We start from the raw sequence: 24,051 nt of genomic DNA on the forward strand, positions 1-24,051 counted from the left end.
GGAACATTCACAACATTTAAGAAGTATTTAAATGAGCACTTGAAACGCCATAGCATACAAGGCTTTGGGCCAAGTGCTGGAAAATGGGATTAGAATAGATAACGCTATGACTATGACCTGGTGGCCTCCCTGTGGGCTGGTGGGGGGACCTCCTAATTGGGCACCCTGTGCCTCATGGAGGTTCCCCCAGCAGCACAGTCGCCCTCGCTAAAACTACAATCCCCTGCCCTGCTCTCCAACCCCTCATTTCCCCACCCCCCATCCCCCACTTACCTCTTTGAAGGGCAATGTCCGTCGTTCCTTTTGTTGCTGGGTACTGTCCCAGCCGCGGCCACAGCTCCCGATGGCACTGCTGGGACTGAACAGCTGTCAGTCATCTGATTGGCCGGCAGCTCTAGGAGGTGGGCATTCCTGCCTCAGAGGAAGCTCAATTAAGAGCCTGGGCCACGCAAAATAGCAGCGTGACTTCCAGGGCTGGTGGGCCGGCTTTCCAGCGGTTGGGAGGGGCCACTGCCTCAATGTTAAATTTCGGGCATAAGCATTCTGTAGGAATCTAGAGAAAAATAATCTAGAGTTTCTGATTGGCACATCTTCATCAAATAAAAAAGTTTTGCCCATTGGATCTGGCCATATTTATTTGTCTGTCTTTTTTTCTCCTCGCTTTTTGTGGCGAAACACCTGAGCAAAATTTGTTTTTCATTTCTAATACAGAAAATGTCAGGAGCTTCGCAAATGGGAAACCATAGGTGTAAGCATAATGCTTAAAATTCCCTGATGTAGCACTATGTGCTGTCCCTCCGTTTTTGCATTTGTTCCCTCAATTTCTCTTTGTCTCCTCAATTTCTCTTTGTCTCCTTTCTCTTTCTATTCTTTATCTATCTGGTTTTGGGTTAATGTAGTACTAATGCTGGGACACATGATGGGCAAATGATTCTGCCAAAAGAAATACTCTCCCTATAATGGAAGTCTTTACTCTTAGATCGTAGCAACGACCCCCTGCCCCCATTCAGCTTGAAGTTTCTCTGTCCAGAAGCAGCAATTGATGCAGCTAAAATGAACGTGAGGATAGTATCTTACAAATGCTGTTACAAGGACTTTTTTTAAAATTAAAACTCAAGATTCTATGTTTTTATAAACTGACAAAGGATTTTCAGTGGACATCGAGACACCTGCAAATTGTTGAACTTTATGGATGTTTTGAAAGGAAGTTCAATAAAAGCTGAACTTGTAAAAGGACAGGAAAGCAGGTAATTTCAAGGAAACCAGCAAGGGGTTTGACCTCAGAGCTATTCTTTGAGTGACAAAAAAGACTTTATGACTGAGCATGTGATTTTTTTTTCTGGAAGTTTCAGTTTCAGTTTTGAACTTTTAAAAGCCAGAGAGTTCGGACAACAAGCAGGCATTCTGAAATTTGATTCTGACCTGCCTGGAGATCAGAAGAAGAACCAGAAAAGTATTACCTCTCTGTGAAAGAATCCTGCATCTCTTGAGAAGAAACACTGTATTTCAAATGTGGCAGATTCCTATTGCCTCCTATCTGACGAATCCCTGCATCAAATGTGGTTCCTGTTACCTTCTGTGTTTTAAGAAATGCTGAAATTTGAAGAAACCTTCTACTGCTATACTGCTGCTGTAAGACCTAAGAAGACCAGTTGCTGCACCCCTGATGGAAGACCTATGTGAAGCCTGCTGCAGTTGAGTTTCCTTGAATGCCGACCCATCACAGATTGTTCATCAACCTCGCCTGGAAAGACAACGTGTGGCATCCAACTATTTGACTTTGGGACACCTCGCAAAACCAAAAAGCTTCCTTCCAGATCATGACAGACTAAGTGGTTTTATTATTATTTTCATTCCTGTGAAACAGCTATAAACCAAAATCCTTTTTTTTCCCTGGTTAACCATTTTTTTAAATGTGTGCGTGTGTGCACGAGGGCTAGGGAAATAAGGAGTTTTAATATCTCAATTCGTATATCGATTTACTTCATTATTGGTTAAGACTTGGTTTTATAATTAATAGTTAATTTTGTTGTTGATTAAAGAAACCTGGTTGGTGTGCTTTATTCTGGGGACAAATAGAGTATCTAATTGGCTGTTTTCGGTAAATGGAAAAAATTATTGATATGCTGTGACCCGTGGAGAAGTGGGACTGAATTAACAGTGCACTCCTCCCTCCTAGGTCGTAACAATGTTCAGATGCTTTGCGGGACCAGTGCAGAATATCTAGGAACTCATTTCACCTGTGAACTATATCTTTATGAAACAGAGATTCTTATCTTAAACAGTAAACCTGCTAGTGCAGAAAAACTGGTTTATACATTAACATGTAAACACTGCAGTTTTATCTCAGACGCACTTGCAAACCGAAAAGTATCCTCATTTATAACAAGACTGTCGCCACTAGGAGTCCTGTTTTCAGCCTGCTAATGTGTTATGTAACATAATAAATAAAATTATGAGAAATCAACTAACTCAATTTAATATTGGGTAGTATTTGTGTTCCTATTGATTAGTCTTGGAAATCTCTACCATTGTTTCAGGCAGTGAGTTCTATGCCCCCACCGCCCTCAGAGTTTTGAACAATTACTTTGTCATGCATGGAAGGAGCCGTGATGAAATGAACAATGAATTGGAGGAATTATGAAAATAAAAAGCCAACTGTTAAACTAAACTAGAAGAACATGGACACTTGTAGCACAATCAAAAAGGAGTAGCAGTCACTTGACCCCTTCTGTACTAGAAATCAACAAACCTGTCTGCAAAGGTGAAACTCATTAACAGCATCTGAATAGCTGTGGGGAGAACCCATTGAAATTGAAAGGAGCACTGTTGTATATTGATGGCTGCTATCTACATGAACAAACTAACAAAGGGTTCTGGAGACAAACTGACTTACAGACCAAAACAAAATGAATAGGTGTGGAGTAGCACCATTATAACAGAATAGTCTCCATTCAGACACCAGCAGATAGCCATGGTTTCCATATCCTTGTCTATTGCATGGTCACACCAGGGGAGTGGCCATGTGTCACCTAACAGAAAATCAAAGGTATTGGAGTTTTACCTTCAAAGGTAGCCCTCTAGAGAGAAAGGGGAGTTAAAGAAAAAAAACAACCAAAGCCAGTCCAGCCAAAGACTGAGAGATCGGACCAGCACAAAAAAAAGAAGCCCTCCTGCTAATTCTACACTTCAACTTGCTGCAGTAGAGAACTGAAAGTGACCATTGTTCCATTCTGAAGTTTTCACCATCAGAAATCTTCAACACCTCAGCACGTTCATGACTACAAACATTCAGGCCTGCACCTTTGAAAAGACTTTTCCACCAGAGAAGATGCAACAGGTTTACTGTGAAACATGAACTCTTAGCTCCCTTTGAACTTAAATTGCATCCTACCCTTTCTCTCTCTATATATCTATTCTTGCGTATGCATGTGGGTGTGAATGCATGAGTGGGTGAAGGTTGCAGAATTTGCGTTTTTTGCTGTTTAAATAAATTTAATGTTTTTAAACCTACGAGACAACCTGTTGTTTGTCTGATAATTTGACCCTAAATCACGGGGACTAACACCATTTTTAATAAAACACGATTGTGGTCCGTAGGGAAGTGAGGAGTGGAACTTACTCACACTGTTTACCACCTGTTCGTAACAACTTCAAAATATGCTTCCTGGCTGTAGATTTCTCTGCTAAGGGAAATGGGTCCTTATCCACTCTATGTAGGCCCCTCATAATTTTATACACCTCAATTAAATCTCCCTTCAGCAAAATGTTCCAAGTAAAGTAATACCAACCAATCAGATCTTTCTTCTTAGATAAAATTCTCCATTCTCCATTCCTGGCTCCTCTGTACCGTCTCTAGTGCAATCACATCCATCCTTTAATGTGACAACCAGAACTGTGTACAGTACTCTAGCTGTGGTCGAACTACTGTTTTATACATTTCTAGCATAACCATCCCCCCCACCCACCACCACAACCACCACTCTGATATTCTATGCCTTGGCTATTAAAGGAAAGTATCCCATGCCTTTGTACTGCTGTTTAAAGTTGGTGATAATGATAGGGGGTGGTGTGGCGTATGGTGAAGGCTGAGACTTCTGACTTCAAGGATTCTGATTGGAGCACTTGTAGTCATGGGTGCAGTAGTATCCCTTTTGGCCTGCAGCATGATGGGTAGAATGAGCACAGGTGACAGAGGAAGACATGTTACTTGAAGAGGAAGGAGGGGGGAGAAGAGATTTAAGCTGGAGGCCATATCCATCCAGGGTCTTCAGGGAGCTTTTCTCCTACCTCAACCTAAGCCAGGACTCTCCATTTCATTAAGGAGGTGCTCACTGAAATCTGCCACCTGTTGCAGGCACAGCTAAGCCTCAGAGCAGGGTGAGGATGGCAGTACCAGTGGCTGTGAAGGTGACTGTGGCCATATGTCTTTTGCCACAGGCTCCTTCCAGGCTGGAGATGGCAATATATTCAACATCTCACAATTCGTGTCCACTGTTGCCTGTGGGACGTCACTGAGACTCTGCATGCAAAGAGAGAAGCGGGTGCCTTCGCTGGGTAGCAGGCTTCCCCATGGTGCAGGGTGCCATTGACTGCACACACACCACTTTGTGGGCACCACACGTAAATACAGAGATGTGCCACAACCGAAAAGGGCGCCACTCCCTCAATGTCCAGCTGGTATGTGACTATGCTCAGTGCATCCTGCAGATCAATGCCCTGTATCCTGGCAGCAGTCATGGTACCTTTACAAACATTGAAAAACAGGAGCAGGAGTAGGCCATTCGGCCCTTTGAGCCTGCAGCGCCATTCAATACGATCATGGCTGATCATCCAAACTCAGTACCCTGTTCCAGCTTTCTCCCTGTATCCCTTGATCCCTTTAGCCCTAAGAACTTTATCTAACTCTTCCTTGAATATATTTAATGATTTGGCTTCAACTGTTTTATGTGGTAGAGAATTCCACAAGTTTACCACTGTCTGGGTGAAGAAATCCCTCCTCATCTCAGTCCTAAATGGCTTACCCCTTATCCCGAGACTGTGATCCCTGGTCCTGGACTCCCCCGCCATCGGGAACATCCTTCCTGCATCTAGTCTGTCCAGTCCTGTTAGAATTTTGTCGATTTCTATGAGATCCCCTCTCATTCTTCTAAACTCTAGCGAATACAAGCCTAATCGACCCAATCTCTCTTCATAAGTCAGTCCTGCCATCCCAGGAATAAGTCTGGTGAGCCTTCACTGCACTCCCTCCATAGCAAGAACATCCTTCCTCAGATAAGGAGACCAAAACTGCACACAATACTGCAGACGTGGTCTCACCAAGACCTTTTGTATAATTGCAGCAAGACATCTTTGCTCCTGTATTCGACTCCTCTCGCTATGAAGGCCAACATACCATTTGCCTTTTTAAGTGCCTGCTGTACCTGCCTGCTTACTTTCAGCGACTGGTGCACAAGGACACCCAGGTCTCACTGCACCTCCTCCTTTCCCAATCTATCGCCGTTCAGATAATCTGCCTTTCTGTTTTTGCCACCGAAGTGGATAACCTCACATTTGTCCACATTATACTGCATTTGCCATGTATTTGCCCACTCACTCAACCTGTCCAAATCACACTGGAGCTTCTCTGCATCCTCCTCACAGCTCACACTCCCACCCAGCTTTGTGTCATCTGCAAACTTGGATATATTACATTTAATTCCCTCATCTATATCATCAATATATATTGTGAATAGCTGGGGTCCTAGCACTGATCCCTACGGTACCCCACTAGTCACTACCTGCCATTCGGAAAAAGACCCGTTTATTCCTACTCTTTGTTTTCTGTCTGCCAATCAGTTCTCTAACCATGTCAGGACCTTACCCCCAATCCCTTGTGCCATAATTTTGCATGCTAATCTCTTATGTGGGACCTTATCGAAAGCCTTCTGAAAGTCCAAATACACCACATCCACTAGTTCTCCTTTATCTATTCTATTAGTTATATTCTCAAAAAATTCCAGTTGCCTTTGTCGGATCCTGTCATTGTTTTCCAAGTGCTCTGCTATTACATCTTTTATAATGGACTCTAGCATTTTCCCCACTACTGATGTCAGGCTAACCGGTCTATAATTCCCTGTTTTCTCTCTACCTCCTTTTTTAAATAGTGGGGTTACATTAGCTACCCTCCAATCCGTTGGAACTGTCCCAGAGTCTATGGAATTTTGTAAAATGACCAGAAATGCATCTACTATTTCTAGGGCCACTTCCTTAAGTACTCTGGGGTGTAGATTATCAGGCCCTGGGGATTTATCGGCCTTCAATCCCATCAATTTCCCTAACACTATTTCCCTACTAATACTGATTTCATACAGTTCCTCCTTCTCACTGGACCCTATGTTCCCCAACATTCTGGGAGGTAATTTGTGTTCTCCTTTGTGAAGACAGAACCAAAGTATGTATTTAATTGGCCAGCCATTTCTTTGTTCCTCATTATAAATTCCCCTGTTTCTGATTGTAAGGGACCCACATTTGTCTTCACTAATCTTTTTCTCTTCACATATCTATGGAAGCTTTTACAGTCAGTTTTTATGTTCTCTGCAAGCTTACTGTCATACTGTATTTTCCCCTTAATCAATCCCTTTGCCCTCCTTTGCTGAATTCTAAACTGCTCCCAATCCTCAGGTTGCTGCTTGTTCTGGCCATTTTATATTTCTCCTCCTTGAATCTAATACTATCCCTAATTTCTTTTGTAAACCCCGGTTGAGCCACCCTTCCTGTTTTATTTTTGCGCCAGACAGGAATGAACAATTGTTGTAATTCATCCACGCGCTCTTTAAATGCTAGCCATTGCCTATCCACTGTCAACCCTTTATGTAATGTTCCCCAATCTATCATAGCGAACTTGCGCCTCATACCTTCATAGTTTCCTTTATTTAGATTCAGGACCCTATTGAACATAGAACAGTACAGCACAGTACAGGCCCTTCGGCCCACGATGTTGTGCCGACCCTTTAATTCTCGGAATCAACCCTCTCACTCTCCATCTTAATGAAGAATTCGATCATGTTATGGTTGCTCTTCCCCAAGTGACCCTGCACAACAAGATTGTTAACTCATCCTTTCTGATTACACAATACCCAGTCTAGGATGGTCTGTTCTCTAGTTGGTTCTGCAACGTGGCACAGGAAGTATTCCTGCGATTACTAACTTTGAGGTCCTTCTTTTTGATTTAGCTCCTAACTCCTTTAATTCATCTTGCAGAACCTCATCCCTTTTTCTATCTATGTCGTTGGTACTGACATGTACCACGACCACTGGCTGTTCACCCTCTCCCTTCAGAATATCCTGCAGCCGCTCCGAGACATCCTTGGCCCTAGCACCACCAGGGAGGCAACATACCATCCTGGAGTCTCGTTTGTGGCCACAGAAATGCCTGTCTGTTCCCCTTAAAATTGAATCTCCTATCACTATGGCTCTCCCAGTCTTTTTCCTCCCCAGCTGTGCAGCAGAGACATCCGTGGTGCCACAAACTTGGCTGTTGCTGCTTTCCCCTGGGAGGCCATCCGCCCCAACAGTATCCAAAGTGGTATATCTGTTTGAGAGGGGGATGGCCTCCCAGGGGACTCCTGCACTACCTGCCTGCGCCTACTACTACTCCTGCTGGTCACCCATCCTTTTTCTGCCTGTGCAGCCATTACCTGCAGTGTGACCACCTAGCTAAACGTGGTATCCACGATGTCGTCAGCATCGCGGATGCTCCACAGTGAATCCACCCAGCTCCGTAATGCGGGTAGCCAGTAACTGCAGATGGATACACTTCCTGCACACATGGTCGTCAGGGACACTGAAAGCGTCCTTGATTTCCCACATTGCGCAGGAGGAGCTCTCAAGGGGCTGAGCTCTCCTGCCATGACTTACCTTTAAATTAATTAGTTACTCCCTATAAAAATAGTAATTATAGTAGGGGCCTTGTTCTACTCCAAACACTACCCATTACAATCTAAAGTTCTTAATAAATTATGCTAATTTAAAAAAAATACACTTTAGTAGTACTCACCTTATCACTTATACGGTAGGTTTTGAGGCTTTTTCAAAAAAAAGATTTCCCCTTATTAAGCTATTTAAATGCACTAACGCTGTTACTTACCCAACCAATCACCTTGCAGATTTCCTGTGATGTCACTGTAAGTTTCTTTTCCCTCTCTTTTGAACCTCAACACGCACTGACACAGACAGAGTGAGAGAGCCAGCCGCCGCTCCGGATCAGCCTCCTCCCAGGTCTGCCTGCCGCTGCTCCGGCCGCCAGGTTAGTAAGGGCCTCGAGCTCCGTGCTCTCCTTTTCCAGTCCCGCTCCGGATCAGCCTCCTCCCAGGTCTGCCAGCCGCCGCTCCGGTCACCAGGTATTCCAGTCTGCTGTACCATCATCTTTTTTTTAATTCATTCATGGGACGTGGGCATCGCTGGCATGGTTAGTATTGATTGCCCATCCCTAACAGCTCTTGAGAAGGTGGTGGTGAGCTGTCTTCTTGGACTGGTGCAGCTGCACTCACAGTGCTGCTAGGGATGGAGTTCCAGGATATTGACCCAGCAAGAGTGAAGGCTTGGCGATATAGTTCCAAGTCAGGTTGGTGTGTGACTTGGAGGCAAACATGCAGGTGGTGATGTTCCCGTGCCCTGCTGCCCTTGTTCTTATCGGTGGTAGAGGTCACAGGTTTGGAAGGTGCTGTTGAAGGAGGCTTGGTGAGTTACTGCAGTGCATCTTGTAGGTGGCGCACACTGCAGTCACGATGCACCCTTGGTGGAGGAGGTGGAGGAAGTGCTGATCAAGTGGGCTGCTTTGTCCTGGATGGTTGTCGAGTTTCTTGAGAGCTTCCACCATGACACTCATTCACTGGGTGGCTGCTGATTGTACTGCAATGAAAGTTGGTCCAATGGCCATCAGACACTACATCATGGGTCCACAAGTATGCTAATGGAGTTGGCCACCACTGGAAAGGATGAGCTTCAAGCTCTGAGCAAGGTTGGTGCTGGACTCCTCCATACAGCTTGACAGTGACTGCAGACTTTCTGGCAGACCTGCTAATGTACCAAGCATTTTGTTGTGCATGTTCATCAGTCTTTTTCTGTACACCACCACATTGAAATTCTTAATCTGAGTCTGTACCCTCGCCCTCCGGCAAGCTGGCACCTGCATTACCCTTCTTCCTGCCCTCACTGCAGGCCCCTCATAGAACCATAGAAAATAGGATCAGGAGTAGGCCATTCGGCCCTTTGAGCCTGTTCCGCCATTGATTATGATCATGGCTGATCATCCAATTCAGTAACCTGTTCCCGATTTCCCCCCATTTCCTTTGATCCCTTTCACCCCAAGAGCTGTATCTAATTCCTTCTTGAAAACATAGTGTTTTGGCCTCGACTGCTTTCTGTGGTAGTGAATTCCACAGGCTCACCACTCTCTGGGTGAAGAAATTTCTCCCAATCTCAGTCCTGAAAGGTGTACCCTATATCCTTAGACTATAACCCCTGGTTCTGGACTCCCCCACCATCAGGACCATCCTTTCTACATCTACCCTGTCAAGTCCTGTTAGAATTTTATAGGTTTCATGCCCGATGTCTCACTATGTACATATCCCAACTTGTAAGCTACCCTTTAAAGTTCGAGTATTCTCAGTATCTGAATTGGTATCTGTGAATGTGCAATCGAGTGACGGTCTTTCTTCATCATCGGAATCTTCCTTCTCTTTCGCTTCCTGCACCGACCAGGTTGCAGTTCTTGAAACGAGAAAGGCACAAGGTTAGGCTTGTGGTGAGGGGAAGGGGGAAGCTAAGAGGTGTATGCTTACATCTGTAGCTTGTAACTCAGAAGAGATTGTGGGATAAGGGGGAAGTGGAATGTGAGAAGGAAGATTGGGTATAAGCACACTGTCATCTTCGATGGTTTCAGTTCTGCTGCTGGCCAACACCTTAGTCATGGCTGGTTCAGTGATGACCAGCACTGTCTCATCTATGGGGGATGAGGACATGCAGCCATGCCTATGACCTCCTTCTGTGCTGTAAATCTTTCTTTCTATGTTTCTGTTACAACATGCAGCGCTGATTTTGGAGCTGCATGTTGCAGCCTATGCCCTCTCTTAACTTCACACAGCTGAACATGATATTAAGCTGTGCTAAGATGAATGACCCCTCCGTCTGCCACCCCCCCCCCCCAACCCCCAAACAAGCATTATTTAAAGAGATCATCAATTACTTACTGTTTAGTTCCTGGTTTATGTCTTGTCAAAAAAAAAACCCTGCATACCAAATGGGAAATATTAATTTCATCGGTTGAGACCTTGCCTGGAAATTGTTACAAATAACTTTTAGAAAGAAAAGCTGGCAGCCAAGATGGCCACTGCAGTTTACATATGAATCATCAACTGTGTGGACCGGAGACAAAAATACTGACTCAACCTAACTAGAACAGTGGGGAGATCTCTGATTAGATTACCTGAAATGGTTTTAACAACATGGTCATCAGGAGCCATCGACACCCATTGACTTTGAAAGAGGGGAGAGCCTTGAATCTCAGAGAACATTCCAGAACGACCTCATTAAAACAGAGGTTTGAGAATGTCATGTGACCGCTGTGCAGCTCTGGAGAGACTAAGCTTTGTCACTCAGAAGAAGGACAGTAACTTAAAGCCATCAAGGAGGCAGTTCTCGTTCTCTCTCTCTCTCTCTCTCTCTCTCTCCCCCCCCCCCCCTCCCTCCAGTAAAGATCCAGAGAAGCCTCGGCTGCAACTGCTAAAGCCTCAAACCTACAGGCCAGCACAGCCAGTAAATAGAGGACAAGGATGAAGGCTCCTCTTCTGCTTCTGGAGCTTGAGAAGCAAACTTGCAACTGTGCACATGGCCCAGCGAGGACTTCAGGACTACAATTTCAACTAAGGACTCTGGTACTGAGATTCAGTATTTAACTTCCATTTATTCCAGACTCTACTCCAACCACCCAACTCTGCTTTTCCCTCTGTAATCTATTTGTGTGTGTGTGTGACTCTTGTGAGGATGTGCGCATGGATGCGTAGCGTACTTTCGTGATTTTTAACCAGTTTAGAGTGTTAAGGATAATAAACTTATATATTTCTTGTTTAAATTCAAGAAAACCTGTCTGATTGGTTTTTTGGCAATTATAGAGAAACAGGAACAAGCACTCACTGAGGTGGTAAGTTCAGCCAGTGAGAAAAAAGGATGAATGATGTTGTGGTGAAACCAGAGAAGGTGCGAAAGGGGAGCCTCAGACCCCCTCCTCACCTGGCCTTCTGACTGTTGCTGTAATTCTACGAGTTTTGGGTATAAGCAAGATGTACACCCATCTGCCTTCTGAAGCCTGGCCCACCAAAGTCATTATCTGAGTCCTCTGCAGCAGAAGTAGTCTGTGACCTCTCCCTCTGGCAAGCTGGCACCTACGCTATTGTTTCTGCTGCCCTGGCTGCAGCACACTGTGCCTGGTGTCTCTCCATATGCAGGTCCTGCCTCCATGCTGTCTTCTATATTAGGCAGATTGTCAGTATTTAAGCTGATGGCTGCAACTGTGAAATCGAGCGATGGTGTTCGACCAGGTAAGAAAGAGGTCCAGGGTTCCCTTTCAGGCTTCACCTGGTCTTACCATAACAGGGTTTAATTTTAAACACACCGTGTTTTATCTTGCCCATGGTGAATCCTTGTTCACCGCTTTCCAATTATAAGGCAAAGAAATGAGCACAAACAGGCTTTCTTAGGTTTAAAGAAGAAAAGTTTAAATTTATTAAACTTAAACTCTGATTTGGTTGATGCTTACAGATACACGACACGCCCACACTAGCATGCATACGCAATATACACGTGAAAATAGAGACAGAAAAGAGCAGAAGAAAAATAAAGTGGAAAAATTTGAGGCAATATCTGAAGAGTTGTTGTTCTGGTTCTTCAAGCTCACTGCAGAGTCCTTGATTGTAGGTAGATCTTGCTTTTCGTTGGGGCCCAGTATTCTTCTTAAACCTTGTTCGCTGCAGGAGACTTTTCTCTCTTGGGGTTCATGTGTCTTCAGTGGATTTAGAGGTTTGTGAGAAAGAGATGGGAGCAAACAGGAGAGAGATCTTCTCAGTCCAGGAGCAAACAGACACTCTGCCTTCAAACTCTCTGTGGCCAGTTCAAAAGAAAACCCTGGAACAGCCAGATAGTCATGTGACCAGCTGGTCTAACCAGTCTTGGCCCTGGAGTGTGATTCCTCACCTTCGATATCTGTTGGTATGTAAATTTCTTTTCCAGCCACGGCTGATCTGTTTAACAAGTCATTTCCTTGCTCCAACAACAGTTAAAAAATCAATGTTCATGAAAAAATTGATGTGCCTCACTCTTGGCAGGTGGGGGCCTAGCATGATAGATGGTATGTCTTCATCTTCACTGTCTTCTTGCATTTACTGCATTGTCTGGGCAAGTTGTAGTTCCTGGGTGTCTGAAGGAAAGAATGAACAAGTGTATGGTTGTGGTGAGGAGAGAGGAGAAAATAGGAAGTGTATGCTTACACCAAAAGGAGGATCAAGTATACCGATAACCTCATCTTCAGTGGCTTCAGCCCCGCTGGTGCCCACGGCCTCAGCAATGGCCCTTCCCACAATGGCCAACACTGTCTCCTTTGTGAGGGTTAGAATATGGAGGTAGCCTCTCTCCCTCCAGATATTTCCTGCTGCCTCTGTTTGTGCGCCACCTTCTCCTGCAAGAGAGAGGGAAGTGCGTCAGTGAATGCTGTGCAATCTGTTTGGGTGATGTGGCTGCCATGGTGAATAGCTGCCAGGGTGTGCAAGCTATGAGATGTGAGTTTGTGGCTTGCAACAGTGCTAAGTGTATGAGGATGAGGGGAAGCATATGAATGTTAGGTATGAATCCTGATTGATAGAGATTGTTGGTAGGTGAGTGATTGTGGTGTGGTGAATTGCGCAATGACTGAGGCTAGTGGTACAGTTGGCAAGATATGACCTATGAAGATGTATTCACTGACCTTGACCACTCATGTGAGATCATTAAACTTGTCCTGCGTGCATCCATGCTCTTGGATCTAAATTCTTGGCATTTACCTCCATGACTATCTCTTGTCAATGCCTGTGAGAAAGTGCTCAGGACATCCCTCTTCTGTGCAGTGTAACTCTGCACCTCTGGTCTGCAAAACCTGGGTGCCCTCTATCCACCATGGTCAACCATTCTTCACTCTTTCCTAGGTCAGATTCACTTGTAGAACAACTCCCAGCACCTATTCTAGTTGTAATGCTCTCTTTTAAGAGGTGCATGCTAGTTTTAAGTACTGTTAGGCACTCATGATATGGTCCCTCTGCTGATGTGTGCAGCCAGTGAACAGCATGGGGAGCATTGGCTACATGCAGCAATTGTAATAAGCTGGCAGCATGAAGTTGGTGTGCTGCCTGCATTACACCATGAGTTGTATTTGGGGTCCAGAAGCTATTGTTAAATGGAGATTTCTTGTTTACTGTGTTGAGTATAGCTGCCTAAATGAAAAATTCATGAGTCTTGACAAGCAATTAAACAAAGAAAGACTGACTTGCATTTATATAGCACCTTTCATGTCCACCTGATATCTCAAAGTGCTTTACAGCCAATGAAGTACATTTTGCAGTGTAGTCACTGTTATAATGCAGGAAATGCGGCAGCCAGAATGCACACAGCAAACTCCCACAAACAACAATGTGATATCTGATTTTGTGTTGATTGAGGGATAAATATTAGCCAGGACACTGGCGATAACTCCCATGCTCCCCTTCGAAATAGTGCCATGGAATCTTCTACATCCACCCGAGCAAGCAGGTGGAGCATTGTCTCACCTCCAACTCAGTACTGCACTGAAGTGTCAGCCTTGATTTTTATGCTCAAGCCCTGGAGCGAGACTTGAACCCGGAACCTTGGCAAAAGTGTTGCCAACTGAGCCACAGCTGACACTCAAGTATGGTTACAAAAATGTCTAAAATAAAATGACAGAAGTGTATCGTAAAGTGAGAAGAAAAAGGTATCAGCACAGAATTTAGCTAAATAGAATAGATTTGTCGGAGAAAAATTCTGAATTCCAGTTACATATTTTCTTGGCCATGCTTCTTTGGCGAAACTTATTGTAGGCCTTCATCTAGGTTTATCTTAATCTAGTGTCAGCTGTGTCTCAGTTGGTAGCACTCTTGGTCATGAAAAGCGCTATATAAATGCAAGCCTTTTTTAGGTTGAGAAAGAGGAATATTAAACAGTATGGAAAGTGGAATTAGACTAGTAACGTGGAGAAACATGGAGCAGGCCAGATGATTTGTTTCTATGCTGTAATATTCTGACTTAATATCATAATGAATGTTCTGAAAATGTTGAGGTCAACCACTCAGATTCAGTTTAAAGTTACTGAAAAGAACTGGAGGGATTCCAGACTGCTTGTTTGTTGCGAAACAACAATTGTATGTATTTTGTACCTAGTCTCTTAAGAACCAAAACGAATGCCCTTGTGAGTGCGGTAAGTGTAAGTATGCCACAGAACAAATAATTACTCCCTATCCATGGCATATTGCAACAGCAGCCACATCGGATGCCCATGCTATTCTTCTGTCTATTCAGAAAGGGACAAATAGCATCATGTCAGATCATTGTGTAATGATAAAATTAATAGATGTATTTATAAGAATGATAATTACACAGCAGCAGAAATATCAGCATAAAGCAGGTCGTGCAATACTTATTATGCAAGATATACATAGTCTCAAAACTGAAAACAGTCAAGAATCCTATTATTTTCCATAGCTTTCAGTAGAGTGTCGGGGTGTTTCTTTGTAGGTTGACCTTGCGCACAATCCCTGTTTGTTTCCTGTTGAGGCAGTAAACTGCAGGGAATTGGGGAATCATGGGGTGGTTCCTCAATTGTGTCTGTCTTAACTTTTAATAAGCAAGCTCAATTTGGTGACAGGCAACTGAGATATTAACCAGTTCTAATGTGCAGGTAAATAAGGTGTGAATGGTATTACCCTGTCCACTCAATCGTGTGTTTGAGCTTGGCACCTGGCAGCAATGAAATCACATCCTGTCCATTATCTATCCATGCTTTTAAACAGTGACCCATCGGACTCCTTTTCAAACAAAGCTCCTTTCATAGTTTAGCCAATTGAGAGAATCTTGTCTGCTTCCCCCATTCAGTGGACTTTTGTTCATTCACTTTCACACACTGTATAGTAATGGTGGCTCTTGATTTTGTCCTCTAGCCAGTTATGGCAGCCTAATGTGGTAGTGGACTAGCAACCGAGAGATTGAGATCTCAAATTCCTTCACGACAAGTTGTGAAATTTAATTCATTAAATTTGGGACATTGTGTGATGTGAAAGCTGCCAGCTTGTCTCAGAAGCCAAGCTGGTTCACAAGTGAGAGTTAGGGAAGGAAACCTGATATCACTACTCAGCCTGACATACATGTGACTCCAGTGTGTAGTTGACTTTTAATGCCCTTAGGGCAACTAGGATCAGACTTCAAAAAGATATTGCTGCTGTTATGTACTTTTGTCCAAACAAATTCAAAAGTACTGGATTTTAAATACTGTCTAATTCTCACGCCCATATTTTCAATATAGAACATAGGAACATAGGAGCAGAAGTAGGCCATTTATCCCATCGAGCCTGCTACGCATTTCATTTAGATCATGGCTGATCATCTACCTCAACGCCACTTTCCTGTGCTATCCCCATCTCTCTTGATGTCATTATTATCCAGATATCTACTGATTTCTATCTTGAGCATGCTCAATGATTGAGCTTCCACCGCCCTCTTAGGTAGAGAAATCCAAAGCTTCACCACCCTCTGAGTGAAGAAATTCCTCCTTATTTCTGTCTTAAATGGACTACCCCTTATTCTGAGACTATGTCCTTGGTTCTAGACTCACCGCCAGGGGAAGCATCCTATCTACATCCATCCTGTCAGGCCCTGTAAGAATTTTGTAAGTTTCAATGAGATCACCTCTCATTCTTCGAAACTCTAGAGAATACAAGCCCAGTTTCCTCAGTCTCTTCTCATAAGACAGTCCTGCCATCCCAAGGATTAGTCTGGTGAATCTCCGTTGCACTCCCTCAATGGCAAGTACATTCTTCCTTAAATGAGGAGACCAAAACTATACACAATACTCCAGGTATGGTTTCACCAAGGCTCTATACAATTGCAGTAAGACTTCTCTACTCCTGTACTCAAAACCCTTGTGATGAAGGCCAACATACCATTTGCCTTCCCAATTGCTTGCTACACCTGCATGCTAGCTTTTAGTGACTCATGAACAAGGACACACAGGTCCCTTTGAAGGTCAACACTTCCCAACCTCTCACCATTTAAGAAATACTTTTTCTGTTTTTTCAACGAAAGTGGATAACTTCACACTTATTCATGCTAGTTGTAGAGTCATAGAGTCATTTATGGCACAGAAGGTGGCCATTTGGTCCATCGAGACCATTAAGGTTAGATACTGCCTTGTATACTAGTTGTTCTATTAACAATGATTCAGAGAAGCTGGTACTGTCAATAGTTGCAACATCAGAGGTGACAGGTTGGCTTGAATGGCTGAATTTTAGGAATTAAATATAAAATTATAATCCATGTACAGAAACTAGAGTCATTTATTAACATATATAATCCACACATTCCCAGGTCTGACAGCACGGGAAGTTTGAGACCCCTCCCTTCACTAAGTCACATTTGAGAATGGAATCTGAAGCCTCTGAAAGAGATTTGGGGTATCTGATTGTACTTGGCTCTCTGCCCCCACCAGTATGCATACAGCTGACAGTACCTAAGTAGGTAGAAGGTTATTGGTTTAAGACCTTCAGAAATTCAGTACTTAAAAACCAGACTGGCCCCCCAGTGCAGCATTGAGAGTGCTGCATTATCATCTGCATGAACCTCAAATCCACGAACGGCCCCCCCGGCCGCAACTTCAAAGCGCCCGCGGGAGATGGCTCGGAGAGCATCTGCAGCGCACTGTCGGCAATGCTGCATGCCTTTATTTAAACCACTGCAAAAAAAAAAACCCTTAGCAAATGTAATCACCTCGAAGTCTGCCAAAAGATGCTTCACCTCCCGAAGGACGTGGATGAGCTTTCCGGACGTTGATGGTGGGCACTGAGGAAATGGCTTATTAACTGCACCAGCTTCCACCCCCCCTTTACCCCCCTTCCACCCCCCCCCCCCGTCCCCTTCCCTGCTCCACCCTCTCAGCTCACAACCCCGTCCCAGCCCGCCCCCGCCCCCCCCCGCACCATCTTCACCCCGCACCCCCTTCCCCTGCACCCCCCCACCCCCCTACAGCCTGCTCCCCCTCCCACCCCCTCCCTCTACCCCTCCCCCTTGCATCCCCTCCTCCCACCAGCACCATCCTACACCTGTGTAGGGGCCCCAACAACCCCACTGCCTTGTGGGCGTCTCGGGAGAGACCAAGGCTAAGGGAGTAAACCCTAACAGATAATCCGGAGCGGAACCCCGTAGGTGGTCATGTGTCACCTTTGGCATGTTTCCGGCAGTTCCTGCAGCCATACTGGTGCCAAACGTCGTGTCCTGCACTCCTTTGGACCCCACCAGAAAGGCCGAGAGGGGGGTTTTGACGACTGGGCAACTCTCAACCTCCATAAATTTGCCCAGGCATGCGCCATGGAGAGGTCACTCCATAGTTGCCTCACAGCGACTGACACAACACGGAAGGCAGCAGTTACGGGTTATAAGTCCAGATAAATTGGCGTAGAAACTGGGCGCCATGGGTTGCCTTTGTCGGTGGGAGAGGTCATTGCACCTCACTGGACAGCTACCGCCCGCCTCAAACCGGGCAGCCCCCGGTCAATAAGGTTCTGTCCCGCCACAGTCTGCCTGCTTCAATGGGTGCTTGGAGCTCAGGGTCATTGCCCGAAAGGTGGACTGATACACCGCACCAAACAACATGAAAAAAGGAAAGAAGGTACCAGCCCTTCGCTTTGCAAGCTGGAACGTCAGAACTATGTGTCCTGGCCTGTCGGAAGACCTTACACAAATCAACGATTCTCGGAAGACCGCCATCATTAACAACGAGCTCAGTAGACTCAATGTGGACATTGCAGCACTTCAGGAGACTCGCCTCCCTGCGAGTGGCTCTCTAGCAGAGCAAGACTACACCTTCTTCTGGCAGGGCAGGGATCCTGAAGAACCAAGACAGCATGGAGTGGGCTTCGCCATCAGAAACTCCTTGCTCAGCATGATAGAGCCTCCCTCAAATGGCTCGGAACGCATACTGTCCATCCGACTGCTCACCACCTCTGGTCCAGTACACCGACTCAGCATCTATGCTCCAACACTCTGCTCCCCACCTGAAGCTAAAGACCAGTTCTATGAACAACTCCATAACATCATTAGCAGCATCCCCAACACCGAACACCTATTCCTGCTGGAGGACTTTAATGCCAGGGTTGGGGCCGACCATGACTCATGGCCCTCCTGCCTTGGGCGCTATGGCGTTGGAAGGATGAATGAGAACGGGCAGAGACTGCTTGAGTTGTGTACCTATCATAACCTCTGCATCACCAACTCGTTCTTTCACACTAAACCCTGTCACCAGGTTTCATGGCACCCAAGATCGCGTCGTTGGCACCAGCTAGACCTCATTGTCACAAGGCGAGCCGCCTTAAACAGTGTTCAAATCACACGCAGCTTCCACAGTGCGGACTGCGACACCGACCACTCCCTGGTGTGCAGCAAGGTTAGACTCAGACCAAAGAAGTTGCATCATTCCAAGCAGAAGGGCCACCCGCGCATCAACACGAGCAGAATTTCTCACCCACAGCTGTTACAAAAATTTCTAAATTCACTTGTAACAGCCCTTCAAAACACTCCCATAGGGGATGCTGAGACCAAGTGGGCCCACATCAGAGACGCCATCTATGAGTCAGCTTTGACCACCTACGGCAAAAGTGCGAAGAGAAATGCAGACTGGTTTCAATCTCATAATGAAGAGCTGGAACCTATCATAGCCGCTAAGCGCATTGCACTGTTGAACTACAAGAAAGCCCCCAGCGATTTAACATCCGCAGCACTTAAAGCAGCCAGAAGTACTGCACAAAGAACAGCTAGGCGTTGCGCAAACGACTACTGGCAACACCTATGCAGTCATATTCAACTGGCCTCAGACACCGGAAACATCAGAGGAATGTATGATGGCATTAAGAGAGCTCTTGGGCCAACCATCAAGAAGATCGCCCCCCTCAAATCTAAATCGGGGGACATAATCACTGACCAACGCAAACAAATGGACCGCTGGGTTGAGCACTACCTAGAACTGTACTCCAGGGAGAATGCTGTCACTGAGACTGCCCTCAATGCAGCCCAGCCTCTACCAGTCATGGATCAGCTGGACATACAGCCAACCAAATCGGAACTCAGTGATGCCATTGATTCTCTAGCCAGCGGAAAAGCCCCTGGGAAGGACAGCATTACCCCTGAAATAATCAAGAGTGCCAAGCCTGCTATACTCTCAGCACTACATGAACTGCTATGCCTGTGCTGGGACGAGGGAGCAGTACCCCAGGACATGCGCGATGCCAATATCATCACCCTCTATAAAAACAAAGGTGACCGCGGTGACTGCAACAACTACCGTGGAATCTCCCTGCTCAGTATAGTGGGGAAAGTCTTTGCTCGAGTCGCTCTGAACAGGCTCCAGAAGCTGGCCGAGCGCGTCTACCCTGAGGCACAGTGTGGCTTTCGTGCAGAGAGATCGACCATTGACATGCTGTTCTCCCTTCGTCAGATACAGGAGAAATGCCGTGAACAACAGATGCCCCTCTACATTGCTTTCATTGATCTCACCAAAGCCTTTGACCTCGTGAGCAGACGTGGTCTCTTCAGACTACTAGAAAAGATTGGATGTCCACCAAAGCTACTAAGTATCATCACCTCATTCCATGACAATATGAAAGGCACAATTCAACATGGTGGCTCCTCATCAGAGCCCTTTCCTATCCTGAGTGGTGTGAAACAGGGCTGTGTTCTCGCACCCACACTTTTTGGGATTTTCTTCTCCCTGCTGCTTTCACATGCGTTCAAATCCTCTGAAGAAGGAATTTTCCTCCACACAAGATCAGGGGGCAAGTTGTTCAACCTTGCCCGTCTAAGAGCGAAGTCCAAAGTACGGAAAGTCCTCATCAGAGAGCTCCTCTTTGCTGACGATGCTGCTTTAACATCTCACACTGAAGAGTGCCTGCAGAGTCTCATCGACAGGTTTGCGGCTGCCTGCAATGAATTTGGCCTAACCATCAGCCTCAAGAAAACGAACATCATGGGGCAGGACGTCAGAAATGCTCCATCCATCAATATTGGCGACCACGCTCTGGAAGTGGTTCAAGAGTTCACCTACCTAGGCTCAACTATCACCAGTAACCTGTCTCTAGATGCAGAAATCAACAAGCGCATGGGTAAGGCTTCCACTGCTATGTCCAGACTGGCCAAGAGAGTGTGGGAAAATGGCGCACTGACACGGAACACAAAAGTCTGAGTGTATCAGGCCTGTGTCCTCAGTACCTTGCTCTATGGCAGCGAGGCCTGGACAGCGTATGCCAGCCAAGAGCGATGTCTCAATTCATTCCATCTTCGCTGCCTCCGGAGAATACTTGGCATCAGGTGGCAGGACTATATCTCCAACACAGAAGTCCTTGAAGCGGCCAACGCCCCCAGCTTATACACACTACTGAGTCAGCGGCGCTTGAGATGGCTTGGCCATGTGAGCCGCATGGAAGATGGCAGGATCCCCAAAGACACATTGTACAGCGAGCTCGCCACTGGTATCAGACCCACCGGCCGTCCATGTCTCCGCTATAAAGATGTCTGCAAACGCGACATGAAATCGTGTGACATTGATCACAAGTCGTGGGAGTCAGTTGCCAGCATTCGCCAGAGCTGGCGGGCAGCCATAAAGACAGGGCTAAATTGTGGCGAGTCGAAGAGACTTAGTAGTTGGCAGGAAAAAAGACCGGCACAAGGGGAGAGCCAACTGTGCAACAGCCCTGACAAACAAATTTCTCTGCAGCACCTGTGGAAGAGCCTGTCACTCCAGAATTGGCCTTTATAGCCACTCCAGGCGCTGCTTCACAAACCACTGACCAGCTCCAGGCACGTATCCATTGTCTCTCGAGATAAGGAGGCCCAAAAGAACAGAGAACCTTAAAGATTCTACAGCATTATTTGAAGAAAATCAATGAGTTCTCATGATGTTCTAGTCAACATTCTTCCTCAATCTACATTTCCATAAAAACAGTTAACAGATCTTTTATCTAATGTGTTACTTGTGAGTTCTTACTGAGTACAAAATGCTTGCCACATTTCCTGGTTTAAGAATTCATTGTATTTCGAAGTAATTCACTGTATGTGAAACACTTAGATATTTGTGATTTTACTTTAGATATTTTTCTCAGGTTTAGTGTTTCAGACCACTCAAAAATATGAGCTCTGTCCAAATGAACTTATTGTTATATCATGTGCCCCCTCTATCTTCCTAGACTTTGGAAGGAGACACTTGGACCCGTTAGGCTAGAAACTGCCATACAAATTTATTAAGTAGTAGATCGATCAGTGAACAGAAGCTGTGACACACTGCATATTTATTGTAGTCACTGGCTGAGCTCTGTCTCAGAAGACAGAGGAATTACACCATTTCATGTGCTGCAGTAAAGTGCAGTGTAAGCACAAGGCCCTGGAATATTAGCATTGCATGATGATTTGTTGCTCACTGTGGCTTCTCTGGGTGGCCTATCTATATGTCTCTAATGGCTTCAGACAGATAAACCATTTTGAAGAGCAATTTGACTGATAAAGGACATTTTACTGTCTTAAACTCAGCTGTCAATCAAATAGGTATGACACAGAAATCATAAAATCCTTTTGCTTTAATTGAGTTTTGATCCTCCCTTAAATGCCTGATGAGGTAAAATATCTATATTTTGAGGCTATGCAGAATAAGTGTGCTGCAAGTAATGTAATTTGTTGAGGCACGCATTTTGTCTTGTATGTTATATATTCAAGTACAGTTACAGGATAAGAAAACGATGCATCACTTACAAAAGTAAAAACTGCTTAGAAGCTTTATTATTACTCTTTGTAAAACTGAGACAGTACTTTCTTTTCAATTTTACTTTACTCAAGTTTAAACTTGAATAAATTATATCCTGAATGACTTTATCTATTCTAGCCAAATTATCCAAAAGTCAGTTTGGACAGTGACTGACTGCAGGTTATTTGAACACAGGGCTTCACAGCTAAGGCTGAGCCTGACACTATTCTCTTTATCTGTGCGTCCTCACATTCTTGCTCACACTCATACACAAGACACACTCGTCACTCTCATACACAGACACACTATCTCTCTCTCTCACACACAGACACGCACACACATGTGCTCTAGTTTTTTTTAGCAAGGATCAGTGGATAGTGATTGATCACAAGCCCCTTTTACAACCAATTTACTTTTCAAGTATGGTCACTGTTGTAATTCTATAGGCCAATTATTGTGCCACTGTTACTGTAGTGGAGATCAGTTGACTCAATACAATCTGAAGATTGAATCAGGGATCTTTCTGTTGTTTGTGACTCAGTTGCACACTGCCTTCACCAACTGAACCACTGCAAAGGAGTTATCATTGCCGAATTTAAATCTTTCACTGAACCTTCTTTTAAATTTTCAGACATTAATTTTGTTTCTTTCATTTAACAGCGGGAGAAATGTACTGTTACAACCGAGGAGGGAGCAATGCACCATCAGTTCAGTCCCATCACTCCACATGCCACAGCATATTATTAAAGTTTTCCCACCCAACCGCAAAACAGCCAAATGAAACACTCTAGTAACCCCAGAATAAAACAGACCAAACCAGGTATCTTTAGACAACGGCAAATTAACTATTTATTTTTCAAAAACTAAATCTTAAACTCTATTAAGATAAAACCTATGTCTAAAGACCTTATAACTTCTTATATTAACCTAATTCCCCCATACACACATACACACTCAAAAATCACGGTTAACCGCTTTCTTTTTTAAAAAAAAAGTTTTAAAAATTAGCTGTTTCTTGAGAATAAATGAAAAGTTCATGTGGGTTACGTTCCTATGGATGAGGTATTCTAATGTGAAAATAATCAAATGCTACTTGAAGTCTGCACATGGATTCGATGAAATAGTCTGTTCTTGATGGGCATTCAAAACACTTCGGCTGCAGCAAGCAACAAACAGTTCTTTCAACGATGAGCACAGCAATAGGTCAACTTGAATTTTAAAACCGACAGTCTCTCAGTCGAAACTTTACTTCAGTAATACAAACGGTCTCTTCAAAGGGTTATTTCCTCCTTAGGCAATTAACTTGGCCTGTAGCTCCTTGTCGAATTTTTGCTGAGAAAAATAGACAGCTCTTCTCTTCAGTAGCATGCTTCGCCAGAGAGTCTCTCAAAACTGGTTTCAGCTGTTTTTTACACAGTTAAGTGGAAACATTATACCATGTGGCCTCTCTCCTGCTGTTGCCTAGGTAGTAAAATGCAGCTGGCACACTGTGCCTCAGAAATCTAAAAGCTTCTGTCCCTGTCTTAAAGGTACACTGTTTTTAACAGAGTCTTAAAGGCACACTTTTTTGATCCGAGGAGAAAATAAATACGGTTCCGTGACATGTACAGAATCCCAAAATGTTTTAATCATTTCTGTTTGCAATGTGACTGTACAGTTTGCATCATTTATAGTCTGTGCATTGGTGTTAACATGATTGTCTCACTACAAGTGTTGCATGGTCAAATCATAATGGGTTGGTCAAAGGTACTGTATTGCCAAGAACAGTCTCCACCATTTTTACGAATTCTCCTCGCTAATGAACAGGACCATGGTGTATATCACTTGCTGTGTTTTGGTGATTTAGTGACATCTTCTAATCTGTCCATCACAGGCTGAACCGATCTTGATTCCCAATCCAGTAAATTGACTTTTAGAGACACCAAGAGGGGACAGGAACAGAGAAGGAAACAAACAGCTGATTGGATTAAAATTCTATT

At 44.7% G+C, this 24,051-nt stretch overlaps 1 protein-coding gene across 13 annotated transcripts in view; it reads left to right on the forward strand.

Annotated features, from left to right (window-relative positions):
* Window positions 1-24,051, forward strand: part of LOC137374015 (coiled-coil domain-containing protein 9-like) — a 386,016-nt gene that overhangs the window by 210,159 nt on the left and 151,806 nt on the right. The gene's annotated exons all lie outside the window — the stretch shown is intronic.

The sequence above is a fragment of the Heterodontus francisci genome, chromosome 9 (genome assembly GCF_036365525.1).
Source record: "Heterodontus francisci isolate sHetFra1 chromosome 9, sHetFra1.hap1, whole genome shotgun sequence".
Taxonomy (NCBI): domain Eukaryota; kingdom Metazoa; phylum Chordata; class Chondrichthyes; order Heterodontiformes; family Heterodontidae; genus Heterodontus; species Heterodontus francisci.